This window comes from Protopterus annectens, chromosome 10.part0, assembly GCF_019279795.1.
Source record: "Protopterus annectens isolate FY-2018-M chromosome 10.part0, PAN1.0, whole genome shotgun sequence".
NCBI lineage: Eukaryota > Metazoa > Chordata > Ceratodontiformes > Protopteridae > Protopterus > Protopterus annectens.
Genome location: NC_056744.1, coordinates 1,601,727,521 through 1,601,740,996, shown reverse-complemented (window position 1 = coordinate 1,601,740,996; position 13,476 = coordinate 1,601,727,521). Strand labels below are relative to the sequence as shown.

The window sequence follows — 13,476 nt, the reverse complement described above, 5'->3', positions numbered from 1 at the left end:
TTCTTCCTTTTCACCTGTCCCTTGCCTCTTTTTTCTACCTTTTGTGATAAAATAATGTCTTCTGTAGACTGAAGGTTTTCTGATAGAAAAATATTACTATTCCCTGTAACCTGTGTGTTACGTAACAAAGCAGTATCCTTTTTAGTATGTATTCTTGTTCCTTTACAGTCAATAATCAGTTTTTTCTTCCTTATTTGTTGGGAACATCTTGCTTTCTTTTTTTTTGTTTCCTTCTAAACAAACCGGATCCTCAGATTGGTGAATACTTGCATCCAGAATTTCAAAGTTGTCAGGGGCATTGTCTTGTTTCATACGGGTTGAATGATTTTTGCAGACAACAGAGGCATTATTTCCTAAATGGGTTCTATTTGTTCTGTGCCTAACATTATTTATTTCATCAGTCCAGTCATTAATATATTAAACAACAGTTCTCCAAACCATGCCAATTGCACAAGTGCAGTCGTCATCAGTAAGCCTAGCTTTATTTCTAACAACGTTATGCAAATCCAAATGTTGACATGAGGAACACAGATCACCAGCATTATCAGCTGTTACCTTTAAATATGCATAGCATTTATTGCAGTGTACAAGATATCTGTGCATTAGCAAATCATTAATTACATACTCATTTAAGGAATCCATATTCAGCTTCAAACGAATAAATTGTAAAACAAAAGAATAATCAAAATCAGTAATCACAGAATTCAAAGAGAACTTAAATCAACTTCTATGACAAAAAAAAAAATCACACAAGCCATACACAACTAAATACTAAAGTAAGTACGGTAAAGTTGTTCTGACCATACATGTTCTGCAAACCAGATAAAAGTTGGAATTCCTTTATGTCACTATCGCTCGCAGTTGCACTACTTTTTAAGAGTACAGATCAATAAATCACAAACCAAAGTAGGACCGTTTAGATATGCTCAGTATACAGTTAGGTCAATAACACTGAATCAAAAACTATTGTGCCCAGAATTGTGAAAGGATGCAGTTAACTGTGCAAACAGTTAATAGATGTAGGTGAAATCTGGTTTATTTTCTAGCTTGTACTCCCCGTGTGTGAAACGGAATTGAGTTAATTATTGCTGGTTTCTGTGGGGGAAAAGATAATAGGACAGAAAGAGTTGAAACTAGAGTTGATATAGAGTCATGCTTGGAAGACCTTGGTTTCCACATCTATACAAGTGCTATCTGCCCTCATCTATTCATCCAGTCACTGGCTACAATCTGCCTTGCATAGTATTTTAGTATACAGCACAGCTAAGCCTACAGTATTCAGTTAGAAAAGCTAGGGAATTTTTTATGTATTCTACCTGTTTAACTTTTTTTTTTTATACACACTGTGCAAAATCCTGTACCACATCATATTTATTTATCTAGCCATCTAGACATCTTTTGAACAGGTTAGTCCTACTAGGTTAATGGACTAGAAAAAGGAGACCCAAACTAGTATTTCTACTACTTGAGAAATTTGGCCATGATGTCAGGGAACTTCCACTACTCTTTTTGATACGCACTGTAGGATCTTTTACAGCCACCTGGGCTACCATCAACTCAAGCAAATGGACCCACAGTTTAATGTCTATGTTGAGTAATGATCTGTATAAGAACTGTATTAAACTTCTCTATTGTCCAACTAAAGATTTACTCACATATAAGATCTCTTGACTGGTATTTATTTATTATAATCAGAAGAGTGGGTATTATTTGGTGCTGTGCGTTGTTAAGCTGCTGGTATCTACCTCTAAATTAGCCGGATCACTTTGTTTGCTACCAGTTTATATTATTTTATTTTTGCTGAAGACCAAGACTGCCACAGGTATTTGGAGTATTGGTTCCTAGCCATATTGAGGCTGGTGGTAGTATTCCATTGCCAGGATGAAAGCCGTGGGAACTGCAGAGCTCTACAAGCCTTCCCTTGAAACTGTGCAAATGTGAAAATAGCAACTTGCTTGCAAGGCAGTTACTGTGGATAAGACACACTGAAAGATACTAACATTCACAGAGAGAGTGGTGAGAAAGGAGCCTGGTGTACTAGGCTAAACATTTGGCTCAGTAAGTGGTCAATTTATAGCCCCAAATGCAGCTGTTGGAAACCCATAACCATGGAAGCAGTGCATATTCTTTGGATCATTCTCAGGTCAGCTTGTTTTTGGTGAACTGGTCAATGAATCAGATTTAAGTGCATCATTGCTCCTTTAACCTCACGTGCTAGTGGTGTACCTTGTGAGAGTCTCTCTCTGGTGACCATCAAACCCATGTGTCGGCAGTGGAGTGGATCCAAGGACCGCAGTCCATTTCCCTCACATATCCAGCATGACAACTGGCTGAAAGTGATATTATTCAAACTGTTTCCATGCCAGGCCAGTTTTCAAAGCTAGTGGCAGTAGTGGTGTTCAAACCCTAACAGTGCTAGCTCAGTTACTATGCATACCACACAGACTAAACCAGGACAGACAGTATGCACCCACATTTCCTTTTCTTTATTGTGTAAGAGTAATGATTCTGTACAACTGGAGGGTTCAAAATTTGGACACAGTAGATGTTGGAAAAGACATTTTTGTTACAGAGTTTGAGAAAGCCTTGAATGGTGTCACAGAAGCAACTATATCAGGGATAGACAGATAGACTTACTTAGGTTTTATTTACAAATGCAATGTATGGAATTAAAGGAAAAAGAACCGAAAGAAATGTTAATTAATATACAAGAAATATCTGTGATTTTAATGAAGTATGGGATCAGTACCAAGACAGTAAATTTTCACCAGTATAAAGTTAGGGTTCACAAAAACGGATGGATTATTGAGAGAGAGAGAGAGAGAGAGAGAATGGAGTGAAGCAAGGCTCCCCTGTGAGCATGAATCTGTTTATTCTAATAAAGAATGTGATTACAGTTTACATTAAAATTGGAAGGGACACAGTACATATGGGTCTGTCACAACTTGCTGAAAGTTCTCAACATCGATGTCCAGAATATCGCTGTCACAATAGCAAAACACAGAATGTCAACATGCACTGAGCATGCTCTGAGGCTTGCCACAAAGCAGACTAAACCAACAAAGCAACCCCCCTGCACACCCTCCTAATTATATATATATATATATATATATATATATATATATATATATATATATATAATTTGTGGGTGGCACAGTGACATAGCAAATATAGTGTTGTCGCTACACAGCAAGAGGTTCCCCAGGTCAATTCTCAGGCGAGGTGCCTTCTGTGTGGAGTCTGCATGTCCTCCCTGTGTTTGCATGGATTTCCTTCCACATTCCAAAGACATGCAGAAGGCAGACTGGACACTCTAAATTGGCCACTGGTGTGGAAGAACTACTGTGGCAGGGCTAGCCACCCGTCAGTGTAAACCTTGGCTCTAGACTGTCAGTGTTAAAGTGACACCCAGACATGTGCAAAAAAATGGGAAAAATGGGGCTGTGGATGGATGGACTAACTCAGATTGCACAACCCCCAGGAAAAGGAATATTCCACTACCCAGGGATGGTCGATATTGTGCATATGTTGACCATCTGTTTCATCACCCAGACATCAACATTGTGCCAGTTTGGTGGGAAGTATAGAAGACATATATACGGATCTAGAAAGTAAGGTCAATTCAACATTGATCTGTTGAGGTTAAAAGCATGTCAAAGTAATGTTGAATCACACAAGGTCAACATGTTTTTGTGCATACTCCAAGGCTTGGGAAGATGTATTAATAAAAACTATGGTCGAGGCAGAAGGAGTGGTAGTGTAAAAAAAACTATTTGCACAATTTGATGGCATTAAATTGTTTCATATACAGATAATGAAATTTAAATACAGGCATAAGTTTTTTTTTTTTCTTAATAATGCTCCCCTACTCATTTCCAATAAATGCTACAGGATCTTTTACATCCACCTAAACTACAATCAAGTGTAGCAGATGAGCCCTCAGGCCGCTGTCTCAGCCAAAGGACGGCACATTCAAGAATGTCAAAGGTAACTTGTCCCACACTGGCAACCTGACAAAGATATTATTTGTATCGAGACTCTAACCTCCTCGGAATGGTCATCATGATTACAGTATCACTATGTCGCCTCCTACAGCCTTGCTTTCTATGAGCATTCTGCTACCCATACACAAAAGAGGGCTACCATCACTGGCTTGGGATGGATAAGCCATCATCCCCAGCCCTGTACATTTTCAATAATGTGCACACTCAGATGAACAAAACCACTTCTACTTCCTTCCAGGAAGGATGAGCCTTTATCAGCTGCGCCAGTATCAGCTGCTCACATTCATCCTCCTCCCACCTGGCTAATCCCTCACCAAAGCCATTAATTTGGGTCATCCAGGATCGTAGGGCATCACTGATCTATGCCAAAGAAACAGGAACCATCACAGTAATTTTCAGCTCTTGAATTGTCTGTACATTTATTTTCTTCAGTGGTCTTCCTAAACCAGATAATTTAGCAAGACTATTTTCTCAGCAATGTGATCTTCCTTTTGGGACAGTTCTTACAGAACTATGTTTTTTTTTAGAGATATGACTAAAGGAGTTGGTCTTCCAACTCGAATAACACAGTTCTCACAGCCTGTATTCTTGCAGAAGTACCGGTTGTAACAATTCTGGTTTGTGTTCCATGGATTTTAAATTACTTGTCTTTAATGTGTATAATTCTGCCATTCAGCTTTCCATCCTGCCCCTGAACAGCAGAGAATCTACGCACTAGCTTGTAAATCTGGTAATTTGCAATTTCTGTCCGTGACAGTATTTATACCAGTGTCCTGATTACAGCATTTCTTTTACTCATACTAATTTTCAGACATCAGATAAGTAATACAGCTGAAGTAGGTACTCTGTTTTGTTTTTTTGGCTTTTTGATCAGTAGCAGTTAGATTTGTGTCCTTATAAAGGAAAATGCATCTTTCTCCTCTTTAAGAAAAAGATAGTTACTTTCAAGTTTTATTCCCCAGTAATGGGCATAAATATGTCACACTTCTCAGCTGCTACACCTATAGTGAGAAAAAAAAATAAATGTCTCGATTCAAAACTTCCAATTTGGTGCAACATAATTCATGAAAGTTGTAGTTATTTTCACAAAGTTATACAACCACATTTCCAAGAACATAAAAGTCTTCTAAACACAAATATCTTAAAACAGCTATATTTACTCATGTTTGCAGACCTTTTTCCTCAGTTCTGATACCATACAATCTCTGAATGTTTGTTACAAGGTCCAGAAGACTGATCATCTAGACGGAAAATGACAACATAGCTTACAAATTCCAAGTAGCTAGATGTTAGCAATTAAAACTTTATCCAAAATAATAGGGATATCTATCTCACAGACCAGCAGTGCTTTGCAGGTTGCAGTGTCAGCCCGGACCTGACACAGTCTGTGCTGAGTGGATTGCCAGGTGGACCAGTAGTGCCAGGAGTCTCAGCTGGACCAACAAAGTGAGTTGACCAGACATCGCTACCTGTCTCACATATCCAGCAGCGATGCACTTGAAGTGCCAGCTGGCACCTGGCCCACAAGCCATGCCGGATGGACGACGTGGTATAAAAGCAGACTACTGGGTGGACAACTGAAGTAACAGTTGAGTACAGTATGGAACATCACAATGTCCTGGTCAAACAGCTTTCTTTCTCACCAGTCCAGCAATGTTCTCTTTGTTAGCTTGCTTATTTGAACATGGCACCAAGAGAAAAGGAACACCAGGTGGTATGTCACATGTAACACTGGCTGGCCCAGAGAAAGAGTGCTGGGTAGAGTGCCAGCTAGCACCAGTACCAGTACAAAATGATTCTACTACTACCAAAGGAACTCCAAACTGCCAAACTATGGGATTTTAGAATGAAGAGAACAGACAACTCTTTCCTTGTAAATATTTGTTTTTACCATTTCTGAATAATTACCTTAATTCTGATGGGGTAAACTACCTATTTCAAGTTGATTAAACTTCATTTCAGCTTGATGTGGCAGTAAATCATTACAATGCTAGTAGAGGAGATGTAGTGCCGTTTCTGAAAAATGTATCTTGAGATCTGTCAGTCAATTGCTACTTTAAATATGAAGAAAGCACAGCAGCATACATCAATTAAAATAGCTTATGTTATGCTGATGAGGTAAACACTCTGCTTATGCTATGATGAGGTCATAACAAGGCCGAAATATGCATATCCATAGCTAGTGGGTTTTGGCTTTATTGGCCTGAAATTGTCCATTAAAACGACTTCAAATGTAAAAGTCATGGGCAATCAGAATCACCATATAGCTGAAACACCTAATGTTCATAAGGGTCATTTGCATATATCCCATGTGCCTCTGTTACAGGAGGTTTGGGAGGTCACTCATTGGAAGTTCTAGCTTGGCTGGAGTTTTCATTTATTTTTTTCTGATTGTTTTTTCAGTGTGACCTTCTAACTCTTTGTTTTAATTTGTTAGTTGGGATATTTTGCACTCACCCTAATGACAATGGACATCAGCTGGGTTTAACAACCCTGTGTTTCTTATGCTTATTCAAACACTCTTCTTATGTTATGCTGACAAGGTCATAACAAGGACGAAAAAAACATCTCCATAGCTAGTAGGGTTTGGCTTTATTGGCCTGAAATTGTCGATTAAAACGACTTCAAATGTAAAAGTCATGTGCAATCAGAATCGCCATATAGCTGGAATACCTGATGTTCATAAGGGTCATTTGCATATATCCCATGTGCCTCTGTTACAGGAGGTTGGGAGGTCACTCATTGGAAGTTCTAGCTTGGCTGGAGTTTTCATTTAGTTTTTTCTTATTGCTTTTCAGTGTGACCATCTAACTCTTTCTTCACATACTGGATAGTGAAATTCTAACCCATTGTCATAACATCCATAGAAATGACAGGACTCATAAATGAGGTGGTAGCATTGCTGCAATATATAAAAATACTATCAAACTAGAGAGACTTCAAATCAACCCCCAGACCTTTTGAATTCTGAAATTTTAATCACCCGCCTTCAACTAAACTTCAACAAACACATCATTATAATAGCTATTTATATATCCACAGGTAACAACCCAGACATTATTGAAGACCTTCTTTGTTGGTGTACCTCAACGTTTAGTCAAGAAACAGTAATAATGGAGGATTTCAACATGGACTGGTTTACCTGTTCCTCAGAAAATCCCTCCTACTTTATTAACCCCCATGGTTTCTGTCAAATTATACAATCCCCTACCATATTTGACAACATAGCAAAAAAGAATCAATCCTAGACTGGACACTTACAGACCCTCTGTCTCCCTGACAGTCTAGGTGATCACCTACCCACTTACCTTTTTAGGAGCCGCATTTGCCCTACTAAAATATCATTTACAAACTTGTCCACAACAAAAGGCATTTCTCCTATAAAGTCTTCATATCTCTTCTGCAACAATGTGACTGGTCCCTGTTAAAATATCTGCACCTTGACTCAGCTGTTCAATATTTCAATGTCAAATTTGTGAATATCCTAAACAATCTAGCACCCCTTAGAAAGACCCGTTCTAACTCCAAGCACATACCATGGCTTATCAGTGATACCAAGTAGCTCCTCAAACAAACAGAGAAACAGAGCCTGGTCTCTATGCCACAAGACCAAAAGTCAAGACTTCCTTAACTACCGTCAACTATGCAACCTTGGCAAAAAAAAAAAAACAAATCAGGTATGACAAAAAGCTATACTATACAAGAATGCAACAAAAACACCAAAACAATCCCCAGAAATTTGGGGGAGCCAAACAACTACTAAAGCCTGGACAGATCACAACCACAGCTCCAACCACAAGAAATTCTACAAACAGCATTGTCTCACAACTTAATTCACACTTTATCAACTCTAGTAAAATCTCCCTAGTAAAAAACAGCAAGACCCCCCTTATCTATTCCTAATGAATTAGACAGAAACCTCAATTCCTTTTCAGTCAAACCAATTCCAACTAATACCATCAAAAATCTTTCCAAACCTAAGCCCTCCTCCCTTGCAGCTGACCAACTACCCAATAAATTTATAAACCTAGCAGCAGATACCATCGCCTACCCTATATCTCTCTCCTAATAAACCATTCCATTGCTGAGCAGTACATCCCCAAACTAAGTCTCTTATATCATCCCTCTTCACAAAAGCAGCTCCTCTGCTGAGTTCTCAAACTACAGGCCAATAGCCAAGATTCTTGAAAAATGCATACACAGACAACTCCTGGCCTATCTACTACTAAGCAATAATCTCCTATCTGCATCTCAACATTGCTTCAGACCTAAACATAGTGCAACCACTGCCCTTGTTAGTTTTACAAACTCAGTTAACCAGCTTAGAAATGACAACAAGCTCGTCTTGAATATCTTTGTTGATATGTCTAAGGCATTTGATACAGTATCCCACCAAAAGCTACATGAGCTAGCTTCCTTAAACCTAACCCAGCCAGCCCTCTTCTGGCAAAATGAACTCTCCACCCTATTAATGGTCTCAGTAGGAGTACCCCAAGGCCCAATTCTTGGTTCATTGCTCCTCACCATATTCACCAACAGGTCAGCACAGCCACCCAGCATGCAACCATGCCCCTCCCTCATTTGTTCAGCTCCCTCCCTACCAGAACTCCTACAAACAACCCAAGAATCTTTCCAAGACACTGAAAAATACCACTCAGACTCTCAACTGATACTCAATCCAATAAAACAAAGCTTATGCTCTTCACCAATAGCAAAGTTCTTGATAACTCAACTCTCCCCCCTTCACCATTTACTCTGGCAATAAAAGTAAAACTGAACCTGTCCAGCACCAAACACCTTGTAGTTACAATTGACAACAACCTAAAATCTGACAAATACCTCACTCTATCAAAAAGGTCCACATTAAGTTAGGTTCACTATACAGAGTCAAGCCATACCTAACAAAGGCCACTAGACATTTCACAGTTAGGACTCATCTACTCTCTACCCTTCTATATGCCTTACCAATATTCACTAATATCAGAAAGTCAGATTTAAACAAACTGGAGTCCTACTATAACAAAATCCCAAGATTTACTAATAACCTCCATTACAGATCATATTACTGCACAGCACTTCATAAACTAAATTGGATTGAACTACCCAATCTCCTGTCCCTCAACCAACTAATTTTCATTCATTCCATCTTCCACCACCCAGACAACTGTCCAGAACTCAAGAGCTTAGTGCATCCCTGCTCAAATGGCAGACCACTAAGATCCTGCAGCAAACTACCACTCAAAGTAACTAAATCTAATAAATGTTAGAGTAACTCTCTATTCTCCCACCAAATATCCAAGTCCTGGAATTCCATGCCTCAGCCAATACTAAAGTGTAGCAAAACATCCATGTTTAAACTACTGCTTAAGGAACACCTAACAAAAAAACTGGATTTGCTCCTGCACTAATCCTGGATGATCATTCTGTCCTTGCTTGTTCTTACAACCAAAATATCTCTTTCCTTACTAAATTCTAACATCCAAACTATTCCTTCTCTCATGGAATTCCATTTTCTCTCTACTGCTCCTATCTTTATCTCCCTATCTCAAGCTTCCTACAGTTTCATCATGTTCCCAACTTCTTGTACTTCCCCTCAGTACTGCATTAGCTATCACTGTTTAGAACAAGTAACACTAGCATAGCAGCAGTCAGCCATATTCATGTTCATATACCATGCATGTATCTCATAACTATTTACCACCAAAACCATGACATTGATCTACTGATCAGTCATTTCTCTGTGATGGCACAAGCTATTTCATGCTAGTTTGTTAGCTTTCTTATTTTTTTCAACTTTAGGGTTTTTTTCAACTTTATATTATACTTTCATTGTTTATGTTTATGTATAAACTATTTACTACCTATATTTACCAAAGTTATGCATTCTTGATTGTTATCAATTTCTTGTATTGTTTGTAATGTGTTTTGTAATGGTGCTTTTCTCCCAGGCCTCCAATGAAAAGGGCCACTGGCCCAGTTGGACATCCCCGGTAAACAAATGTAAAATAAAAAAAATATGTTGATGCAGTAACTGTTGTGCCATTTACTGTTTAGGGGATTTAGACCAATAATTAAAAACCGTCCACAATTTTGTATGGTTTTATCCCCATTACTTCTGACTTTGGTCCACAATTTGTCAGCAAAATATGGAAAGATGTGCAACACTGGGTAAATAAGCATACAATGCAGAGTATCAGCCTTCAAGGGCTGTCTGAAATGTAAAGCTGATCAGAGTGATCAAAGTAAATGGTGTTTGAAAGCAAGTGTGTTGAGTATTATTGTGCAGGTTTAGGAACATATATGCAAACATGAAGGTATGTAATGAAGTTTTTAAATATGGAGAGAGTGGTGCACTCGCTGTGACGTGTTATATTTTGGGGGAAACTCCTGATTGCTGTTTTATTCTTCATTCTGTGGCTATTGTAACCTCAGAGTTAGGCAGAAATACAAGTGGATTTGGTGGCACAGCTTCTACAGGGCAATGCAAGTTATGTGCTTTTGGGTGACTCTGGCCATGAATGTAGGGTATGCATGTATGTTGTATGCAGTACTTTAGCTGGGATAGGAGAAGGGGGATACTGCCTAAGATGAAAGCTATTGAGGGGTATGACTGGTGCCACAGAGTTGATGATCCTACACAAGTACAGTAATGCCACACAGTTAATCAGCCACACAGTAATGCCACCCATTTAATCAGCCATGGCTTATATCACATCTGTTTAAATAAATGTCCATGTGTTAGTAACTGCAAGAAGCTCTTTACTACAATTTGAAGAGGACTTTTTCGGGGTCCTCACCTTCATGTTGAGGGGATGACACTCTGGGGATCATTAACTGACGTAGCTAATGCTCTGTGGTAGGTGTCACCATACTTCCAAACTTCTAAGGATTAAAAATCATAATACTGACCTTTAAAAAAATCATAGCAGGCGGTGAAAAACAGGTGCAATTTTGTATTTTTCAGAATACGCTTCAGGTACTACACATCACTCAGCCACTGACAAGAGCCTTTGTATAGGTTTAGTTTAGTTATTTAGTACTGCTAATGCCCTTAAACAGTACAGAATATATTATATCAGTATGTCTAGTAGGAACCGCAGTAAATCTGTCATTAAAAAAAGCCTGCACTATGCCTAAATGGTAGTGATTAAGAGGCATTGGGTTACACTTGCGTATTTGACATATTCATTGCCTGCAATGACTTCTGATTAATCTTCATCCGCTTAACAAAATCCAGGCTTTCTGAACTGGGCATAACCCATACCATCTGGCTTTGTAAAGAAATGAAATGGTCTTATTGGTATAACTTTTGTAGATGAAAAATAATATTGCCTAGCTTGCAATAATGCCCACTTTTTTACCTCCTGAGTCATTTATTGTAACGAAAAGTTTTATTTAAATTGCATTTCATTGCTGTTTTGTAACCCTTAAGACATTTGGCCAAGCATGCCACAGTGGGCATTATTAAAATGCTTTTATATATTTTTATGCTTTTCATTTTTTAAGTTATCAGCATTTTGGTTTATACTACTTCATTGCTCATCATCCTTCCCATCTCATACCTGCATTTTCCACACACTTTCTTACTCTCCCCAACCTATACAATCTCTTCCAATTCCATGTCTGCCTTTTCTTTTTGCATACGCACAGATCAGCCGCACCGTCTTTGGTAAGCCGCCATATCCAGATACTACTTGGCACGCTCTACTTCTTCCTTAACAAAAATCCCTTTTATTTGTACTGGGTCAAAGTATGGCTGCCATCAGTCATCCTGGCTTATTTTTCTTATACAAAAAATAAGGCCAGTTAATTTAACATGGCTTGCTTAACTTGGTGCTTTATGTTCCTGACTGTTGACCATGTACTGCTACTCATTCACTGGTCCATATCTGGAATTCTTTCCTCCCCCACACTTGCTAGGAGTCATGCTCAGGTCAGTGAATAAAGTGAAGTTGCTAGTGTAGCGCTCTACTACTGCTCAAGCAGTTTTTTCTATTATGCCTTAATTTCTCCTTCCTCGTGCACATTCAGGGATGTACATGCTGGATCATCATCTTACTTACACTTAGCCTGTCTCTTAGGACAATGCCCTCTTGTGTACCCCCAGCTTCTACAAGGGATCAGCCACGAGGTACTCCCAAGTGCCTACACTATGCATGCCTATTCATATTTGACAGCACTTCAGATTCCCAAAGCCACTAACTTTTAATCTGGTTCACCTGGACTGTACCTGGTGCTTTATCCCTATATGCCACAGTACGGTTTTCACTCCTGCTTTCAGTATTTTCCCTTCTTCTAGTAACTCATCATTGCTTTATAAAGCATTCCTTTTCTCTGTTCAACTCGATGACAATCTATTGTTTCCACACAGCATTTCAGCTTTTCATACCTCATTCTTTCCTAGGCATTATTCCTCCAAACATCTCACGTATATTAGTTACATGCTCACGTATATTAGTTACATGCTCACATATATTAGTTACATGCCCACGTATATTAGTTACATGCTCAGGTATATTAGTTACATGCTCACGTATATTAGTTACATGCTCACGTATATTAGTTACATGTTCAGACAGCAGCCTGTAGTTTGTGAGCTCTTACACTCATTTAGATTGCTTAAATTAACTCACTTCTGCTTTCCGTATACCTCCCTCCTCTCTTCCTACTGCTGTTCTTTCAAGTTTTATACAGGTTTCTATTCATCTTTGCCTGCTACTAAGCTAACACACTGTTGCCCGTCAGTGCTGAGTTTTTAAATCTCACTTAACATCAGTGAGAACAGCCGGGTGAATATACCCGTTCATAATTCATATTTTAGGAACATTTCCAATTTTTATATTTATTCTACTTGTATCTCTTTCAACATCTTGCCTATCTTCTCTTCATTCTCAAAATGCTGCAATCACGTTGAACCAGCCTTCCAGCATGTAATTTTTTTTTCCTGAACTATTCTCCTCTTATTTTTTTTCCTTTCTACATCCTCTCCAACTGCAGTTCACTTCTGCAATGCCTTATTCTAATCTTCACTTCTCTGTCTTTTGTTAAATCATTCACACAATCCCCACCATGCTACTTATAACAACCAAATGCACTGGATTCTCTTATCTGCACTTCTGCTTGAAAATGCCCAGTATTGCAGCCAAATCATGGATGATCCTTGGGTCATGGTGGCCTCTCACCACCTGTACATCTATCGCCTGTAGGGGTATGCACATTGAGGTATGCACTTTAAATGTCATCTGCACTGGAGACACACACATGAAGCCTGTGAGTGAGACACTTTCAGGTAAAAGCTACCCACACAATCCCATGATGATGCTGTATTAGTCTGTACCTCTACAGGGACCCTTTAACAGAGGATGTGGGTGACCTCCCCACCCACAGAGCTGCAGACAATGGCTCTGAAATCACTGCCTACAAAATTTGATAACCCTCTGTGGCATGTATACTGCTACATGTTACTGTACAG

The 13,476-nt window shown here is 38.9% G+C and overlaps 1 protein-coding gene across 1 annotated transcript in view; it reads right to left on the bottom strand.

The window, feature by feature from the left end:
* The window catches only part of LOC122813776 (sulfotransferase family cytosolic 1B member 1-like), a 400,061-nt gene that overhangs the window by 262,271 nt on the left and 124,314 nt on the right, over positions 1-13,476 (bottom strand). The window lies entirely within an intron of this gene.